At 45.4% G+C, this 15707-nt stretch overlaps 1 protein-coding gene and 14 non-coding genes across 15 annotated transcripts in view; all 15 read right to left on the bottom strand.

The window, feature by feature from the left end:
- eogt (EGF domain-specific O-linked N-acetylglucosamine (GlcNAc) transferase) overlaps positions 1-15707 on the bottom strand; it is a 42208-nt gene that overhangs the window by 19490 nt on the left and 7011 nt on the right. The gene's annotated exons all lie outside the window — the stretch shown is intronic.
- On the bottom strand, positions 49-121 carry trnar-acg (transfer RNA arginine (anticodon ACG)). Its single transcript has one exon. It is a non-coding gene; the product is annotated as a tRNA-Arg (tRNA).
- trnar-acg (transfer RNA arginine (anticodon ACG)) lies at positions 2073-2145 on the bottom strand. Its single transcript has one exon. It is a non-coding gene; the product is annotated as a tRNA-Arg (tRNA).
- On the bottom strand, positions 3906-3978 carry trnar-acg (transfer RNA arginine (anticodon ACG)). Its single transcript has one exon. It is a non-coding gene; the product is annotated as a tRNA-Arg (tRNA).
- On the bottom strand, positions 4088-4160 carry trnar-acg (transfer RNA arginine (anticodon ACG)). Its single transcript has one exon. It is a non-coding gene; the product is annotated as a tRNA-Arg (tRNA).
- Positions 5930-6002, bottom strand: trnar-acg (transfer RNA arginine (anticodon ACG)). The gene has a single exon. It is a non-coding gene; the product is annotated as a tRNA-Arg (tRNA).
- On the bottom strand, positions 6112-6184 carry trnar-acg (transfer RNA arginine (anticodon ACG)). Its single transcript has one exon. It is a non-coding gene; the product is annotated as a tRNA-Arg (tRNA).
- On the bottom strand, positions 7954-8026 carry trnar-acg (transfer RNA arginine (anticodon ACG)). Its single transcript has one exon. It is a non-coding gene; the product is annotated as a tRNA-Arg (tRNA).
- On the bottom strand, positions 8136-8208 carry trnar-acg (transfer RNA arginine (anticodon ACG)). Its single transcript has one exon. It is a non-coding gene; the product is annotated as a tRNA-Arg (tRNA).
- trnar-acg (transfer RNA arginine (anticodon ACG)) lies at positions 9979-10051 on the bottom strand. Its single transcript has one exon. It is a non-coding gene; the product is annotated as a tRNA-Arg (tRNA).
- Positions 11821-11893, bottom strand: trnar-acg (transfer RNA arginine (anticodon ACG)). Its single transcript has one exon. It is a non-coding gene; the product is annotated as a tRNA-Arg (tRNA).
- trnar-acg (transfer RNA arginine (anticodon ACG)) lies at positions 12003-12075 on the bottom strand. Its single transcript has one exon. It is a non-coding gene; the product is annotated as a tRNA-Arg (tRNA).
- Positions 13836-13908, bottom strand: trnar-acg (transfer RNA arginine (anticodon ACG)). The gene has a single exon. It is a non-coding gene; the product is annotated as a tRNA-Arg (tRNA).
- Positions 14019-14091, bottom strand: trnar-acg (transfer RNA arginine (anticodon ACG)). Its single transcript has one exon. It is a non-coding gene; the product is annotated as a tRNA-Arg (tRNA).
- trnar-acg (transfer RNA arginine (anticodon ACG)) lies at positions 14201-14273 on the bottom strand. The gene has a single exon. It is a non-coding gene; the product is annotated as a tRNA-Arg (tRNA).

Raw genomic sequence — 15707 nt, forward strand, 5'->3', positions numbered from 1 at the left:
AATATTTAAGAGCGTATCCATTCCAACACGAAAAAAAAGCACGCACTGCGAACCAGCCAGGAGTCGAACCTAGAATCTTCTGATCCGTAGTCAGACGCGTTATCCATTGCGCCACTGGCCCACCTACAACGATCCCTGAAAGGGCAGGTGAGGTCAGGTCACACTTCGATCGCCTGCAGAATTCAAAGATAATCCTTCAAAATATTCCAGAAAGCAAAATCTCTTGATGCAGGCTCAAAACATCCAGGTAAGAAAAATCCCACAATGTTGATTCTGTTTATACTGTTTCCAGTTTCCAGGTGAGCACAATCAACCTTGTCGGATTTCCTTACGCGGTTGGTTGAACATCCATCCAGACATTTTGCCTCCCTTTGGCAAGGACTGCCTGAAGCTGCTACGTGAGTATAAGCAGGTGGCATGTAAGATGGCAGACTACAGGAACCGCTTGAGATTTAGCCTCAGACCTAAACAGGCTGGGATTACTCCTAAAAGTCTGCAAATGACATCATCTGTTTAAGGCCTCCAAGCTACTAAAATCTTCCCAAAGCCACAGAATCAGATGCTAAACGAACTGGTGAGAAACATTGATTTACCTACCATGTTTTAAAACCAAAAGAGGAGCTGGGCCCAAAAAGACTTGCAACTCTTCTAGATGACAAAAAGCTTCAAAGGTGATTGAATTCACTGAGAAGTGAATTCAGTCATACTTTTCATGCTGTCTAACACTGCATAAATAGCCTAAGACCAGGGAGTAGAGGCAGGCTCAACTACTTACTGTGCACAAGACACATTGGCATGCGACAGAGCGGGTCCTCCAAGGCCAGTTAAAGAGACAAACACCAAGGATGTGGACAAGTAAGCAAAGATTTTGTCTGGAAGCTACAGCAAGTCTCTGTTGTTTGCCTAAGTTGTATAAACAGGAGGTAATTTAAAGACCCATTGTCTGCACGATCAACTGTGCTACATACAATATCGAAAGGCTTTTGGCTTCGGTCCTCAAGCCGTCGGTAGGCAGCTGGAAACGCCATCCTCAGAACGCTATGGATTTCATGAAGAAGGTCAGCCATATCGTTATGTAGGCAGAGGACACTACGGTCACTTACAATGGTAGAACTCTCTTCCGTTGTCTTACAGCTACCGAAGAAGTGGTGCTAGTTCACAAGAGCTTACAGGATGACCCCACCCTCACCAACAGGACCACCCTCAACACCAACAAAGTGTGAGTGTGTGGGTGCACCATGAATTCCCCAGTTTAACCCATTGTGGCTAACTCTTATAAGCAGGAAGTGGGAAACAAAGACTGCTAAGTCATCCTGTCCTCGAACACCACTGGTTCAAATATGTGGATGACGCCTGGGTGAAAGTCAAATTTCGGGATGTAAAACCAATCACAGATGACATTAAGGTGGTGCAAAAACACATCAAGTTCACCAGGAAGGATATGAAAAATGACACGCTAGCTTTCTTAGACTGGGAAATTGCCATCAGTAATAGGGGACATTTGAAAGTCATTGCGTAGTGTAAGCCAACGCATACAGTACTTACAGTACTTAAGGTTTGACTCTCATCATCCACAACCTAGCACGACCTAGATGTCATCAGGACGCTATAAGACAGAGGGAACACCATGAGATTGGCTGCTGTGAGTAAATGTGATCATTCTAGCTGGATATTTGTTAAACCTTGGAAGGTACCCAAAGAACGCTACGGGGGAACTGAGCGAGACGAAGGACAAGCTCTGGCTGAAGGAAAACCTTTGGTGATCCCTTATGGTTTTAGGAGTATCAGAGGAGCTCAGATGCACTGTCTGAAAACGCTGTGCCTCGGTGGTTTTCACCCTCCGAAACTGACAGCATTGTTCCCAATATGCACAAAAGCAAGCAGACACTTCGAGCCAGCCAGGAGTCGAACCTAGAATCTTCCGATCCGTAGTCAGATGCTTTATTCATTGCGCCACTGGCCCCCCGCCAAGAAAATCAAAAGGTCAGGTGAGGTCAAAGTTTGTTCTCTGACCAAATTTTTACAATATTTAAGAGCGTATCCATTCCAACACGAAAAAAAAGCACGCACTGCGAACCAGCCAGGAGTCGAACCTAGAATCTTCTGATCCGTAGTCAGACGCGTTATCCATTGCGCCACTGGCCCACCTACAACGATCCCTGAAAGGGCAGGTGAGGTCAGGTCACACTTCGATCGCCTGCAGAATTCAAAGATAATCCTTCAAAATATTCCAGAAAGCAAAATCTCTTGATGCAGGCTCAAAACATCCAGGTAAGAAAAATCCCACAATGTTGATTCTGTTTATACTGTTTCTAGTTTCCAGGTGAGCACAATCAACTTTGTCGGATTTCCTTACGCGGTTGGTTGAACATCCATCCAGACATTTTGCCTCCCTTTGGCAAGGACTGCCTGAAGCTGCTACGTGAGTATAAGCAGGTGGCATGTAAGATGGCAGACTACAGGAACCGCTTGAGATTTAGCCTCAGACCTAAACAGGCTGGGATTACTCCTAAAAGTCTGCAAATGACATCATCTGTTTAAGGCCTCCAAGCTACTAAAATCTTCCCAAAGCCACAGAATCAGATGCTAAACGAACTGGTGAGAAACATTGATTTACCTACCATGTTTTAAAACCAAAAGAGGAGCTGGGCCCAAAAAGACTTGCAACTCTTCTAGATGACAAAAAGCTTCAAAGGTGATTGAATTCACTGAGAAGTGAATTCAGTCATACTTTTCATGCTGTCTAACACTGCATAAATAGCCTAAGACCAGGGAGTAGAGGCAGGCTCATCTACTTACTGTGCACAAGACACATTGGCATGCGACAGAGCGGGTCCTCCAAGGCCAGTTAAAGAGACAAACACCAAGGATGTGGACAAGTGAGCAAAGATTTTGTCTGGAAGCTACAGCAAGTCTCTGTTGTTTGCCTAAGTTGTATAAACAGGAGGTAATTTAAAGACCCATTGTCTGCACGATCAACTGTGCTACATACAATATCGAAAGGCTTTTGGCTTCGGTCCTCAAGCCGTCGGTAGGCAGCTGGAAACGCCATCCTCAGAACGCTATGGATTTCATGAAGAAGGTCAGCCATATCGTTATGTAGGCAGAGGACACTACGGTCACTTACAATGGTAGAACTCTCTTCCGTTGTCTTACAGCTACCGAAGAAGTGGTGCTAGTTCACAAGAGCTTACAGGATGACCCCACCCTCACCAACAGGACCACCCTCAACACCAACAAAGTGTGAGTGTGTGGGTGCACCATGAATTCCCCAGTTTAACCCATTGTGGCTAACTCTTATAAGCAGGAAGTGGGAAACAAAGACTGCTAAGTCATCCTGTCCTCGAACACCACTGGTTCAAATATGTGGATGACGCCTGGGTGAAAGTCAAATTTCGGGATGTAAAACCAATCACAGATGACATTAAGGTGGTGCAAAAACACATCAGGTTCACCAGGAAGGATATGAAAAATGACACGCTAGCTTTCTTAGACTGGGAAATTGCCATCAGTAATAGGGGACATTTGAAAGTCATTGCATAGTGTAAGCCAACGCATACAGTACTTAAGGTTTGACTCTCATCATCCACAACCTAGCACGACCTAGATGTCATCAGGACGCTATAAGACAGAGGGAACACCATGAGATTGGCTGCTGTGAGTAAATGTGATCATTCTAGCTGGATATTTGTTAAACCTTGGAAGGTACCCAAAGAACGCTACGGGGGAACTGAGCGAGACGAAGGACAAGCTCTGGCTGAAGGAAAACCTTTGGTGATCCCTTATGGTTTTAGGAATATCAGAGGAGCTCAGATGCACTGTCTGAAAACGCTGTGCCTCGGTGGTTTTCACCCTCCGAAACTGACAGCATTGCTCCCAATATGCACAAAAGCAAGCAGACACTTCGAGCCAGCCAGGAGTCGAACATAGAATCTTCTGATCCGTAGTCAGATGCGTTATCCACTGCGCCACTGGCCCCCCGCCAAGAAAATCAAGAGGTCAGGTGAGGTCAAAGTTTGTTCTCTGACCAAATTTGTACAATATTTAAGAGCGTATCCATTCCAACACGAAAAAAAAGCACGCGTTGCGAGCCAGCCAGGAGTCGAACCTAGAATCTTCTGATCCGTAGTCAGATGCGTTATCCATTGCGCCACTGGCCCACCTACAATGATCCCTGAAAGGGCAGGTGAGGTCAGGTCACACTTCGATCGCCTGCAGAATTCAAAGATAATCCTTCAAAATATTCCAGAAAGCAAAATCTCTTGATGCAGGCTCAAAACATCCAGGTAAGAAAAATCCCACAATGTTGATTCTGTTTATACTGTTTCTAGTTTCCAGGTGAGCACAATCAACTTTGTCGGATTTCCTTACGCAGTTGGTTGAACATCCATCCAGACATTTTGCCTCCCTTTGGCAAGGACTGCCTGAAGCTGCTACGTGAGTATAAGCAGGTGGCATGTAAGATGGCAGACTACAGGAACCGCTTGAGATTTAGCCTCAGACCTAAACAGGCTGGGATTACTCCTAAAAGTCTGCAAATGACATCATCTGTTTAAGGCCTCCAAGCTACTAAAATCTTCCCAAAGCCACAGAATCAGATGCTAAACGAACTGGTGAGAAACATTGATTTACCTACCATGTTTTAAAACCAAAAGAGGAGCTGGGCCCAAAAAGACTTGCAACTCTTCTAGATGACAAAAAGCTTCAAAGGTGATTGAATTCACTGAGAAGTGAATTCAGTCATACTTTTCATGCTGTCTAACACTGCATAAATAGCCTAAGACCAGGGAGTAGAGGCGGGCTCATCTACTTACTGTGCACAAGACACATTGGCATGCGACAGAGCGGGTCCTCCAAGGCCAGTTAAAGAGACAAACACCAAGGATGTGGACAAGTGAGCAAAGATTTTGTCTGGAAGCTACAGCAAGTCTCTGTTGTTTGCCTAAGTTGTATAAACAGGAGGTAATTTAAAGACCCATTGTCTGCACGATCAACTGTGCTACATACAATATCGAAAGGCTTTTGGCTTCGGTCCTCAAGCCGTCGGTAGGCAGCTGGAAACGCCATCCTCAGAACGCTATGGATTTCATGAAGAAGGTCAGCCATATCGTTATGTAGGCAGAGGACACTACGGTCACTTACAATGGTAGAACTCTCTTCCGTTGTCTTACAGCTACCGGAGAAGTGGTGCTAGTTCACAAGAGCTTACAGGATGACCCCACCCTCACCAACAGGACCACCCTCAACACCAACAAAGTGTGAGTGTGTGGGTGCACCATGAATTCCCCAGTTTAACCCATTGTGGCTAACTCTTATAAGCAGGAAGTGGGAAACAAAGACTGCTAAGTCATCCTGTCCTCGAACACCACTGGTTCAAATATGTGGATGACGCCTGGGTGAAAGTCAAATTTCGGGATGTAAAACCAATCACAGATGACATTAAGGTGGTGCAAAAACACATCAGGTTCACCAGGAAGGATATGAAAAATGACACGCTAGCTTTCTTAGACTGGGAAATTGCCATCAGTAATAGGGGACATTTGAAAGTCATTGCGTAGTGTAAGCCAACGCATACAGTACTTACAGTACTTAAGGTTTGACTCTCATCATCCACAACCTAGCACGACCTAGATGTCATCAGGACGCTATAAGACAGAGGGAACACCATGAGATTGGCTGCTGTGAGTAAATGTGATCATTCTAGCTGGATATTTGTTAAACCTAGGAAGGTACCCAAAGAACGCTACGGGGGAACTGAGCGAGACGAAGGACAAGCTCTGGCTGAAGGAAAACCTTTGGTGATCCCTTATGGTTTTAGGAGTATCAGAGGAGCTCAGATGAACTGTCTGAAAACGCTGTGCCTCGGTGGTTTTCACCCTCCGAAACTGACAGCATTGCTCCCAATATGCCCAAAAGCAAGCAGACACTTCGAGCCAGCCAGGAGTCGAACCTAGAATCTTCTGATCCGTAGTCAGATGCGTTATCCATTGCGCCACTGGCCCCCCGCCAAGAAAATCAAGAGGTCAGGTGAGGTCAAAGTTTGTTCTCTGACCAAATTTGTACAATATTTAAGAGCGTATCCATTCCAACACGAAAAAAAAGCACGCACTGCGAACCAGCCAGGAGTCGAACCTAGAATCTTCTGATCCGTAGTCAGACGCGTTATCCATTGCGCCACTGGCCCACCTACAACGATCCCTGAAAGGGCAGGTGAGGTCAGGTCACACTTCGATCGCCTGCAGAATTCAAAGATAATCCTTCAAAATATTCCAGAAAGCAAAATCTCTTGATGCAGGCTCAAAACATCCAGGTAAGAAAAATCCCACAATGTTGATTCTGTTTATACTGTTTCTAGTTTCCAGGTGAGCACAATCAACTTTGTCGGATTTCCTTACGCGGTTGGTTGAACATCCATCCAGACATTTTGCCTCCCTTTGGCAAGGACTGCCTGAAGCTGCTACGTGAGTATAAGCAGGTGGCATGTAAGATGGCAGACTACAGGAACCGCTTGAGATTTAGCCTCAGACCTAAACAGGCTGGGATTACTCCTAAAAGTCTGCAAATGACATCATCTGTTTAAGGCCTCCAAGCTACTAAAATCTTCCCAAAGCCACAGAATCAGATGCTAAACGAACTGGTGAGAAACATTGATTTACCTACCATGTTTTAAAACCAAAAGAGGAGCTGGGCCCAAAAAGACTTGCAACTCTTCTAGATGACAAAAAGCTTCAAAGGTGATTGAATTCACTGAGAAGTGAATTCAGTCATACTTTTCATGCTGTCTAACACTGCATAAATAGCCTAAGACCAGGGAGTAGAGGCAGGCTCATCTACTTACTGTGCACAAGACACATTGGCATGCGACAGAGCGGGTCCTCCAAGGCCAGTTAAAGAGACAAACACCAAGGATGTGGACAAGTGAGCAAAGATTTTGTCTGGAAGCTACAGCAAGTCTCTGTTGTTTGCCTAAGTTGTATAAACAGGAGGTAATTTAAAGACCCATTGTCTGCACGATCAACTGTGCTACATACAATATCGAAAGGCTTTTGGCTTCGGTCCTCAAGCCGTCGGTAGGCAGCTGGAAACGCCATCCTCAGAACGCTATGGATTTCATGAAGAAGGTCAGCCATATCGTTATGTAGGCAGAGGACACTACGGTCACTTACAATGGTAGAACTCTCTTCCGTTGTCTTACAGCTACCGAAGAAGTGGTGCTAGTTCACAAGAGCTTACAGGATGACCCCACCCTCACCAACAGGACCACCCTCAACACCAACAAAGTGTGAGTGTGTGGGTGCACCATGAATTCCCCAGTTTAACCCATTGTGGCTAACTCTTATAAGCAGGAAGTGGGAAACAAAGACTGCTAAGTCATCCTGTCCTCGAACACCACTGGTTCAAATATGTGGATGACGCCTGGGTGAAAGTCAAATTTCGGGATGTAAAACCAATCACAGATGACATTAAGGTGGTGCAAAAACACATCAGGTTCACCAGGAAGGATATGAAAAATGACACGCTAGCTTTCTTAGACTGGGAAATTGCCATCAGTAATAGGGGACATTTGAAAGTCATTGCGTAGTGTAAGCCAACGCATACAGTACTTACAGTACTTAAGGTTTGACTCTCATCATCCACAACCTAGCACGACCTAGATGTCATCAGGACGCTATAAGACAGAGGGAACACCATGAGATTGGCTGCTGTGAGTAAATGTGATCATTCTAGCTGGATATTTGTTAAACCTAGGAAGGTACCCAAAGAACGCTACGGGGGAACTGAGCGAGACGAAGGACAAGCTCTGGCTGAAGGAAAACCTTTGGTGATCCCTTATGGTTTTAGGAATATCAGAGGAGCTCAGATGCACTGTCTGAAAACGCTGTGCCTCGGTGGTTTTCACCCTCCGAAACTGACAGCATTGCTCCCAATATGCACAAAAGCAAGCAGACACTTCGAGCCAGCCAGGAGTCGAACCTAGAATCTTCTGATCCGTAGTCAGATGCGTTATCCATTGCGCCACTGGCCCCCCGCCAAGAAAATCAAGAGGTCAGGTGAGGTCAAAGTTTGTTCTCTGACCAAATTTGTACAATATTTAAGAGCGTATCCATTCCAACACGAAAAAAAAGCACGCACTGCGAACCAGCCAGGAGTCGAACCTAGAATCTTCTGATCCGTAGTCAGACGCGTTATCCATTGCGCCACTGGCCCACCTACAACGATCCCTGAAAGGGCAGGTGAGGTCAGGTGAGGTCAGGTCACACTTCGATCGCCTGCAGAATTCAAAGATAATCCTTCAAAATATTCCAGAAAGCAAAATCTCTTGATGCAGGCTCAAAACATCCAGGTAAGAAAAATCCCACAATGTTGATTCTGTTTATACTGTTTCCAGTTTCCAGGTGAGCACAATCAACCTTGTCAGATTTCCTTACGCGGTTGGTTGAACATCCATCCAGACATTTTGCCTCCCTTTGGCAAGGACTGCCTGAAGCTGCTACGTGAGTATAAGCAGGTGGCATGTAAGATGGCAGACTACAGGAACTGCTTGAGATTTAGCCTCAGACCTAAACAGGCTGGGATTACTCCTAAAAGTCTGCAAATGACATCATCTGTTTAAGGCCTCCAAGCTACTAAAATCTTCCCAAAGCCACAGAATCAGATGCTAAACGAACTGGTGAGAAACATTGATTTACCTACCATGTTTTAAAACCAAAAGAGGAGCTGGGCCCAAAAAGACTTGCAACTCTTCTAGATGACAAAAAGCTTCAAAGGTGATTGAATTCACTGAGAAGTGAATTCAGTCATACTTTTCATGCTGTCTAACACTGCATAAATAGCCTAAGACCAGGGAGTAGAGGCAGGCTCATCTACTTACTGTGCACAAGACACATTGGCATGCGACAGAGCGGGTCCTCCAAGGCCAGTTAAAGAGACAAACACCAAGGATGTGGACAAGTGAGCAAAGATTTTGTCTGGAAGCTACAGCAAGTCTCTGTTGTTTGCCTAAGTTGTATAAACAGGAGGTAATTTAAAGACCCATTGTCTGCACGATCAACTGTGCTACATACAATATCGAAAGGCTTTTGGCTTCGGTCCTCAAGCCGTCGGTAGGCAGCTGGAAACGCCATCCTCAGAACGCTATGGATTTCATGAAGAAGGTCAGCCATATCGTTATGTAGGCAGAGGACACTACGGTCACTTACAATGGTAGAACTCTCTTCCGTTGTCTTACAGCTACCGAAGAAGTGGTGCTAGTTCATAAGAGCTTACAGGATGACCCCACCCTCACCAACAGGACCACCCTCAACACCAACAAAGTGTGAGTGTGTGGGTGCACCATGAATTCCCCAGTTTAACCCATTGTGGCTAACTCTTATAAGCAGGAAGTGGGAAACAAAGACTGCTAAGTCATCCTGTCCTCGAACACCACTGGTTCAGATATGTGGATGACGCCTGGGTGAAAGTCAAATTTCGGGATGTAAAACCAATCACAGATGACATTAAGGTGGTGCAAAAACACATCAGGTTCACCAGGAAGGATATGAAAAATGACACGCTAGCTTTCTTAGACTGGGAAATTGCCATCAGTAATAGGGGACATTTGAAAGTCATTGCGTAGTGTAAGCCAACGCATACAGTACTTAAGGTTTGACTCTCATCATCCACAACCTAGCACGACCTAGATGTCATCAGGACGCTATAAGACAGAGGGAACACCATGAGATTGGCTGCTGTGAGTAAATGTGATCATTCTAGCTGGATATTTGTTAAACCTTGGAAGGTACCCAAAGAACGCTACGGGGGAACTGAGCGAGACGAAGGACAAGCTCTGGCTGAAGGAAAACCTTTGGTGATCCCTTATGGTTTTAGGAGTATCAGAGGAGCTCAGATGCACTGTCTGAAAACGCTGTGCCTCGGTGGTTTTCACCCTCCGAAACTGACAGCATTGCTCCCAATATGCACAAAAGCAAGCAGACACTTCGAGCCAGCCAGGAGTCGAACCTAGAATCTTCTGATCCGTAGTCAGATGCGTTATCCATTGCGCCACTGGCCCACCTACAACGATCCCTGAAAGGGCAGGTGAGGTCAGGTCACACTTCGATCGCCTGCAGAATTCAAAGATAATCCTTCAAAATATTCCAGAAAGAAAAATCTCTTGATGCAGGCTCAAAACATCCAGGTAAGAAAAATCCCACAATGTTGATTCTGTTTATACTGTTTCTAGTTTCCAGGTGAGCACAATCAACTTTGTCGGATTTCCTTACGCGGTTGGTTGAACATCCATCCAGACATTTTGCCTCCCTTTGGCAAGGACTGCCTGAAGCTGCTACGTGAGTATAAGCAGGTGGCATGTAAGATGGCAGACTACAGGAACCGCTTGAGATTTAGCCTCAGACCTAAACAGGCTGGGATTACTCCTAAAAGTCTGCAAATGACATCATCTGTTTAAGGCCTCCAAGCTACTAAAATCTTCCCAAAGCCACAGAATCAGATGCTAAACGAACTGGTGAGAAACATTGATTTACCTACCATGTTTTAAAACCAAAAGAGGAGCTGGGCCCAAAAAGACTTGCAACTCTTCTAGATGACAAAAAGCTTCAAAGGTGATTGAATTCACTGAGAAGTGAATTCAGTCATACTTTTCATGCTGTCTAACACTGCATAAATAGCCTAAGACCAGGGAGTAGAGGCGGGCTCATCTACTTACTGTGCACAAGACACATTGGCATGCGACAGAGCGGGTCCTCCAAGGCCAGTTAAAGAGACAAACACCAAGGATGTGGACAAGTGAGCAAAGATTTTGTCTGGAAGCTACAGCAAGTCTCTGTTGTTTGCCTAAGTTGTATAAACAGGAGGTAATTTAAAGACCCATTGTCTGCACGATCAACTGTGCTACATACAATATCAAAAGGCTTTTGGCTTCGGTCCTCAAGCCGTCGGTAGGCAGCTGGAAACGCCATCCTCAGAACGCTATGGATTTCATGAAGAAGGTCAGCCATATCGTTATGTAGGCAGAGGACACTACGGTCACTTACAATGGTAGAACTCTCTTCCGTTGTCTTACAGCTACCGGAGAAGTGGTGCTAGTTCACAAGAGCTTACAGGATGACCCCACACTCACCAACAGGACCACCCTCAACACCAACAAAGTGTGAGTGTGTGGGTGCACCATGAATTCCCCAGTTTAACCCATTGTGGCTAACTCTTATAAGCAGGAAGTGGGAAACAAAGACTGCTAAGTCATCCTGTCCTCGAACACCACTGGTTCAAATATGTGGATGACGCCTGGGTGAAAGTCAAATTTCGGGATGTAAAACCAATCACAGATGACATTAAGGTGGTGCAAAAACACATCAGGTTCACCAGGAAGGATATGAAAAATGACACGCTAGCTTTCTTAGACTGGGAAATTGCCATCAGTAATAGGGGACATTTGAAAGTCATTGCGTAGTGTAAGCCAACGCATACAGTACTTACAGTACTTAAGGTTTGACTCTCATCATCCACAACCTAGCACGACCTAGATGTCATCAGGACGCTATAAGACAGAGGGAACACCATGAGATTGGCTGCTGTGAGTAAATGTGATCATTCTAGCTGGATATTTGTTAAACCTAGGAAGGTACCCAAAGAACGCTACGGGGGAACTGAGCGAGACGAAGGACAAGCTCTGGCTGAAGGAAAACCTTTGGTGATCCCTTATGGTTTTAGGAGTATCAGAGGAGCTCAGATGCACTGTCTGAAAACGCTGTGCCTCGGTGGTTTTCACCCTCCGAAACTGACAGCATTGCTCCCAATATGCACAAAAGCAAGCAGACACTTCGAGCCAGCCAGGAGTCGAACCTAGAATCTTCTGATCCGTAGTCAGATGCGTTATCCATTGCGCCACTGGCCCCCCACCAAGAAAATCAAGAGGTCAGGTGAGGTCAAAGTTTGTTCTCTGACCAAATTTGTACAATATTTAAGAGCGTATCCATTCCAACACGAAAAAAAAGCACGCACTGCGAACCAGCCAGGAGTCGAACCTAGAATCTTCTGATCCGTAGTCAGACGCGTTATCCATTGCGCCACTGGCCCACCTACAACGATCCCTGAAAGGGCAGGTGAGGTCAGGTCACACTTCGATCGCCTGCAGAATTCAAAGATAATCCTTCAAAATATTCCAGAAAGCAAAATCTCTTGATGCAGGCTCAAAACATCCAGGTAAGAAAAATCCCACAATGTTGATTCTGTTTATACTGTTTCTAGTTTCCAGGTGAGCACAATCAACTTTGTCGGATTTCCTTACGCGGTTGGTTGAACATCCATCCAGACATTTTGCCTCCCTTTGGCAAGGACTGCCTGAAGCTGCTACGTGAGTATAAGCAGGTGGCATGTAAGATGGCAGACTACAGGAACCGCTTGAGATTTAGCCTCAGACCTAAACAGGCTGGGATTACTCCTAAAAGTCTGCAAATGACATCATCTGTTTAAGGCCTCCAAGCTACTAAAATCTTCCCAAAGCCACAGAATCAGATGCTAAACGAACTGGTGAGAAACATTGATTTACCTACCATGTTTTAAAACCAAAAGAGGAGCTGGGCCCAAAAAGACTTGCAACTCTTCTAGATGACAAAAAGCTTCAAAGGTGATTGAATTCACTGAGAAGTGAATTCAGTCATACTTTTCATGCTGTCTAACACTGCATAAATAGCCTAAGACCAGGGAGTAGAGGCAGGCTCATCTACTTACTGTGCACAAGACACATTGGCATGCGACAGAGCGGGTCCTCCAAGGCCAGTTAAAGAGACAAACACCAAGGATGTGGACAAGTGAGCAAAGATTTTGTCTGGAAGCTACAGCAAGTCTCTGTTGTTTGCCTAAGTTGTATAAACAGGAGGTAATTTAAAGACCCATTGTCTGCACGATCAACTGTGCTACATACAATATCGAAAGGCTTTTGGCTTCGGTCCTCAAGCCGTCGGTAGGCAGCTGGAAACGCCATCCTCAGAACGCTATGGATTTCATGAAGAAGGTCAGCCATATCGTTATGTAGGCAGAGGACACTACGGTCACTTACAATGGTAGAACTCTCTTCCGTTGTCTTACAGCTACCGAAGAAGTGGTGCTAGTTCACAAGAGCTTACAGGATGACCCCACCCTCACCAACAGGACCACCCTCAACACCAACAAAGTGTGAGTGTGTGGGTGCACCATGAATTCCCCAGTTTAACCCATTGTGGCTAACTCTTATAAGCAGGAAGTGGGAAACAAAGACTGCTAAGTCATCCTGTCCTCGAACACCACTGGTTCAAATATGTGGATGACGCCTGGGTGAAAGTCAAATTTCGGGATGTAAAACCAATCACAGATGACATTAAGGTGGTGCAAAAACACATCAGGTTCACCAGGAAGGATATGAAAAATGACACGCTAGCTTTCTTAGACTGGGAAATTGCCATCAGTAATAGGGGACATTTGAAAGTCATTGCATAGTGTAAGCCAACGCATACAGTACTTAAGGTTTGACTCTCATCATCCACAACCTAGCACGACCTAGATGTCATCAGGACGCTATAATACAGAGGGAACACCATGAGATTGGCTGCTGTGAGTAAATGTGATCATTCTAGCTGGATATTTGTTAAACCTTGGAAGGTACCCAAAGAACGCTACGGGGGAACTGAGCGAGACGAAGGACAAGCTCTGGCTGAAGGAAAACCTTTGGTGATCCCTTATGGTTTTAGGAATATCAGAGGAGCTCAGATGCACTGTCTGAAAACGCTGTGCCTCGGTGGTTTTCACCCTCCGAAACTGACAGCATTGCTCCCAATATGCACAAAAGCAAGCAGACACTTCGAGCCAGCCAGGAGTCGAACATAGAATCTTCTGATCCGTAGTCAGATGCGTTATCCACTGCGCCACTGGCCCCCCGCCAAGAAAATCAAGAGGTCAGGTGAGGTCAAAGTTTGTTCTCTGACCAAATTTGTACAATATTTAAGAGCGTATCCATTCCAACACGAAAAAAAAAGCATGCGTTGCGAGCCAGCCAGGAGTCGAACCTAGAATCTTCTGATCCGTAGTCAGATGCGTTATCCATTGCGCCACTGGCCCCCTGCCAAGAAAATCAAGAGGTCAGGTGAGGTCAAAGTTTGTTCTCTGACCAAATTTGTACAATATTTAAGAGCATATCCATTCCAACACGAAAAAAAAGCACGCGTTGCGAGCCAGCCAGGAGTCGAACCTAGAATCTTCTGATCCGTAGTCAGACGCGTTATCCATTGCGCCACTGGCCCCCCTACAATGATCCCTGAAAGGGCAGGTGAGGTCAGGTCACACTTCGATCGCCTGCAGAATTCAAAGATAATCCTTCAAAATATTCCAGAAAGCAAAATCTCTTGATGCAGGCTCAAAACATCCAGGTAAGAAAAATCCCACAATGTTGATTCTGTTTATACTGTTTCTACTTTCCAGGTGAGCACAATCAACTTTGTCGGATTTCCTTACGCGGTTGGTTGAACATCCATCCAGACATTTTGCCTCCCTTTGGCAAGGACTGCCTGAAGCTGCTACGTGAGTATAAGCAGGTGGCATGTAAGATGGCAGACTACAGGAACCGCTTGAGATTTAGCCTCAGACCTAAACAGGCTGGGATTACTCCTAAAAGTCTGCAAATGACATCATCTGTTTAAGGCCTCCAAGCTACTAAAATCTTCCCAAAGCCACAGAATCAGATGCTAAACGAACTGGTGAGAAACATTGATTTACCTACCATGTTTTAAAACCAAAAGAGGAGCTGGGCCCAAAAAGACTTGCAACTCTTCTAGATGACAAAAAGCTTCAAAGGTGATTGAATTCACTGAGAAGTGAATTCAGTCATACTTTTCATGCTGTCTAACACTGCATAAATAGCCTAAGACCAGGGAGTAGAGGCAGGCTCAACTACTTACTGTGCACAAGACACATTGGCATGCGACAGAGCGGGTCCTCCAAGGCCAGTTAAAGAGACAAACACCAAGGATGTGGACAAGTGAGCAAAGATTTTGTCTGGAAGCTACAGCAAGTCTCTGTTGTTTGCCTAAGTTGTATAAACAGGAGGTAATTTAAAGACCCATTGTCTGCACGATCAACTGTGCTACATACAATATCGAAAGGCTTTTGGCTTCGGTCCTCAAGCCGTCGGTAGGCAGCTGGAAACGCCATCCTCAGAACGCTATGGATTTCATGAAGAAGGTCAGCCATATCGTTATGTAGGCAGAGGACACTACGGTCACTTACAATGGTAGAACTCTCTTCCGTTGTCTTACAGCTACCGAAGAAGTGGTGCTAGTTCACAAGAGCTTACAGGATGACCCCACCCTCACCAACAGGACCACCCTCAACACCAACAAAGTGTGAGTGTGTGGGTGCACCATGAATTCCCCAGTTTAACCCATTGTGGCTAACTCTTATAAGCAGGAAGTGGGAAACAAAGACTGCTAAGTCATCCTGTCCTCGAACACCACTGGTTCAAATATGTGGATGACGCCTGGGTGAAAGTCAAATTTCGGGATGTAAAACCAATCACAGATGACATTAAGGTGGTGCAAAAACACATCAGGTTCACCAGGAAGGATATGAAAAATGACACGCTAGCTTTCTTAGACTGGGAAATTGCCATCAGTAATAGGGGACATTTGAAAGTCATTGCGTAGTGTAAGCCAACGCATACAGTACTTACAGTACTTAAG

The sequence above is a fragment of the Astatotilapia calliptera genome, chromosome 5 (assembly GCF_964374335.1).
Source record: "Astatotilapia calliptera chromosome 5, fAstCal68.1, whole genome shotgun sequence".
NCBI classification, from domain to species: Eukaryota; Metazoa; Chordata; class Actinopteri; order Cichliformes; family Cichlidae; genus Astatotilapia; species Astatotilapia calliptera.